Here is a 3,879-nt window from a genome sequence, read left to right as displayed (position 1 = left end):
GCCTGGCATGCCCGTCTCTAAGCTTGCCTGCGCCTTGCCACCGGAAGATGTAATGTAGAGTAGCTGCTTGACCCCAAAGTAGCATTCAGAGGGCACATAAAGAAGCTCCGTTAATTCAAACATGTAGGTATTATAGAGATCCAGAGGGCCAGAGGCTGTCATTTTTTTAAAGTAACCTCTTTCTATGCTGATCAGTTATTCATTTTTCTAAATATTTGTCTGCATGTTATATGTGCTTTCAGTAAGTTTTTGGATGAATTTCTTAACTTCATAAAGTATATAAAACAACTTAGCAGGATATGAGTTATGACATTTAGGGGTGTTATCCTGTTGCTTCAGAACAGTGGGGTTATCATGTAATACACCATGTCACATGATTTGACTAAATACAGGAAAAAAAAACCCTGAACTTGGTTTCATTGGCTCAAATATAGTTCAAGACAACGGAGACAAAGCTAAGATGAGGAAGTTCTATACAGTTTAGGAAATAGGGGCTTTCAAAGATAATTCGCAGTGATGTGAAACTGGCCTCCCAAGCCCTGATAAGTAAGTTAAATAAGAGTAGGAACCAGGAGGGAGGTTCTTTACTCTTGAACTAAGAGAAGAGGAGCTGGAGGTGCCTCAGGTAGAGTGCGTAGGTTTGCAGAACTAGGTCTGTGTGTGTAAAGTGACTAAGGCGGGGGAGTGGAAGTTTGAGAGAAGAAATGGACCTGATCGCCTAAATCAGCCAAACACAGGGTATTGTTGTATTTCTGGATTTGTTTTCCTTATGACCTATCTTTCTCAGTTATTTAAGAAGCAAATCTAAAGGATATTTGTTGAAACTCTCTATGCAGAAAGGGTCCTGGGTGAGTTGTAGTAACCTTTAGCCATGCTGATTAAAATTTCCTCCCTGCTGCAGAGGTTATGATTGTGGTTCTTTTATCTTGTAGATGTATATTTAATTATTGAAATATGCGAAAACTTTATATTTTATTGGTTTGAAAGTAGGGTGGGTGTGGAAGGGAAACTATGCCTTTTGTTTGCAAAGAAAAATGTAAAAACAATTGATAAACAGTATTTAGTGTCATATGGTTTATGTCCTGCAGAACCTTCTATAAAAGACTTTAGCTTTTGGCATTTTATTACAGTAATTTTTTGAAACATTATTTCTGCTGCCTAGAATCTTTGGTGGGGAAATGTACTATTTAACAATATGTTTAGTGAACTTTTGTCCTGTCATGGTAAGAAGAAAGCAGCTATAACTAAATAAGGAGTTACTCTCATGCATTAACTTGTAAAACTCTAGTTTTTTTTAAAAAAAAAAAAAAGAAAAGAAAGAAAGAAAAAACTGCTGGTCATTTTTTTTAAAGTTTTGTTTTTAATTGACACATATTTATGGAGTACAGTATGATGTTTTGGTCCATATGGACATTATACAGTGGTCAAAGCAGGGTAATTAGCCTATCAGTCATCTCAAATACCACTTTTTTGTGGTAACAACACTTAAAATCCTCTTGAGGTATTTTGGGATATACAATACAGTATTATTAATTATAATCACCTTGCTGTACAATAGATCACCAGAACTTACTCTTCCTATCTAATTTTGTACCTGTTGACAAACTCTTAGTTTCATTGATTCTGTTGTTTTTCTAGTCTCTTTTTCAATTATTTCTGTTCTGATATTTGTTATTTCCTTCCTTCTGCTGACATTGGGCCTAGTTTGTTATTTTTCTAGTTCCTTGAGGTGTAATGTCAGGCTGTTATTTGAGATCTTTCTTTTTTGATGTAGGTGTCTATTGCTGTAAACTTCCCTGTTAGCTCTAACTTTTGCTGCATCCCATAAGTTTTAGTATGTTGTGTTTCCATCTTCGTTTGTCACAAGATATTTTTATATTTTTCCTTTATTTTCTTTAATTTCCCCTTTAATTTTTTCTTTGACTCGATAGTTGTTTAGGAGTGTATTGTTTAATTTCCACATATTTGTTAATTTTCCATGTCCTCCTGTTACTGTAGAAACTATTCTAGTTTCATACCATTGTGATCAGAAAAGATACCTGATATAATTTCACGCTTCTTGACCTGTCCTGGAGAATGTTTCATGTGCACTTGAGAAGAATATGTATTCTGTTGCTGTTGGGTGGAATTTCCCCTGCAGGCCTCTCTTAAAGGAACTCTAATGCCTCAGACCTACATTTGGAAAATATTTATTAAGGGGTGATTATTTACCCACAAAAGAATCTTTTACTTTACTACATGACTTGCCTTATACAATGGACTTCTATAGATTTAAATGTATTTGCAAAAACATTGATTTTACAGTTAACCTTCAAGAACATTAAGAGTGATACCAATTGCATGTGTAAGGGAGTCTGCTATGTAGATGTATGTTATGTGTATGTACACATGTACATGTGTACGTTCACATACGTAGTCAGGAAATAAGGAATAGTTATAATGAACAGGAGAACACAAGTATTTTTCATGGGTAAGAAAGAAAACGTTGAAAAGAGGATGATCATTTTAATTTAGTCTTTCAGTTGATAAAAAGGGGTACATGCTTTTTAGTTTGCAAACAAGGCAGCACTGCATAGCTGATAGAATGAAAATAGGATAAAATATTCTTAATGAACATAAACACTTGGTGGTGTTTTTAAAAATATACAAAAATAACTGAACATCAGGCCATCACAGGTTGTGTCAAGATTTTGAGACTAACCAAAAAACGGGGAACCCCATGTATGTCTAAGAGATGGCACCATGGAGGTAGTGACTCTTGAGTTGGGCTTTGAAGAATTTGACAAATGATGGAAAAGAGTGTTGTTCTAGGCAGAGTTGGCAACAGCTTGAGCAAAGGTTTGCAGGTCAGTGTTACTTTCTGTTCAGAATCCTCCAATGCCTTTCCATCTCACTTAGAGTAAAATCCAGTTTTTATTCTGCGCTGCAAGTGCTTTCTGGATCTACCCCCTGCCCTATTCCTTTCTGTGCTATGTTTTCCGCATTAGCCTGGAAGATACGTTAAAGCAGAGGCTTTGTTTCCTCTTGTTAACCTCTGTATTCCCAGTGCCCAGAGCAGTAAGTGCTCAATAAATAAATGTTGAATGAATGAAAGAAATTCAAAAATTATCGACTGTGCTGGAATGTTTGAAGGATAAGAATGGCAGGGAGGGAGGGTGTATGTGGAGTACTGGTCTTGAGGGCAGTGTAAAGTTTGGGGACATTAGGGAGGCATCTGTGATGTTACAGTGAAGTGTTTGCTAATATTACAGTGTAGAGAATGGATTAGAAGGACTAAAGAGCAAGATAGCAATACCATACGAAAGGATGTGTCAGTGGGTCCTTCATTCAGTTGACGTTTGAGTGGTTTCCCCATGCTAAGCACTGTGTTAGGTTCTGGGGGACACAAAGGTGACTGAGAAATGGTTTCCATGGGTAGTGCCAGATGTATGAACATCTTGTAGCAAAGGACTGAGCAAATGATGTGGTGGGGCCTGAACCTGGGCCTTGTCAGAGGCGTGGGAAGGAGTCTGAAGTCTCATTGGTAGTTTCTTGATGTCAGTAGTTCTGAGAGTTCCCAGAAAAAAAGAGGAAGCCTTCAGTGAAACTTTTTTTTTTTTTTAAATTGATTGATTGACAAGGTCTTGCTCTGTCACCCAGGCTAGAGTGCAGTGGCACGATCATGGCTCACTGCAGCCCTGACCTCCTGGGCTCAAAAGATTCTTCTGCTCCAGCCTCCCAAATAGCTGTGATTACAAGCACGTACCACCATGCCTGGCTAATTTTTTAAGTTTTTGTAAAAACAGTCTCGCTGTGTTGCCCAGGCTTGTCTTGAACTCCTGGCCTCAAGAAATCTTCTTGCCTTGGCCTCTCAACATGCTGAGATTCCAGACTTGAGTG

General features: G+C 37.7%; 1 protein-coding gene across 2 annotated transcripts in view; it reads left to right on the top strand.

Moving 5' to 3' along the window:
• The first annotated feature begins 317 nt into the window (after positions 1-317).
• Positions 318-3,879, top strand: part of LIMS1 (LIM and senescent cell antigen-like domains 1) — a 98,366-nt gene continuing 94,804 nt past the window's right edge. The window contains exon 1 of one of the 2 annotated variants that reach the window (XM_011961472.1): positions 318-738. The gene's annotated coding sequence lies outside the window, so the exon portion shown is untranslated. The remainder of the gene's footprint in view (positions 739-3,879) is intronic. The other variant, XM_011961471.1, reaches the window with a different exon arrangement.

Source organism: Colobus angolensis, unplaced genomic scaffold (assembly GCF_000951035.1).
Source record: "Colobus angolensis palliatus isolate OR3802 unplaced genomic scaffold, Cang.pa_1.0 Scaffold552, whole genome shotgun sequence".
NCBI classification, from domain to species: domain Eukaryota; kingdom Metazoa; phylum Chordata; class Mammalia; order Primates; family Cercopithecidae; genus Colobus; species Colobus angolensis.
This window is presented reverse-complemented; position numbering and strand designations above follow the sequence as displayed.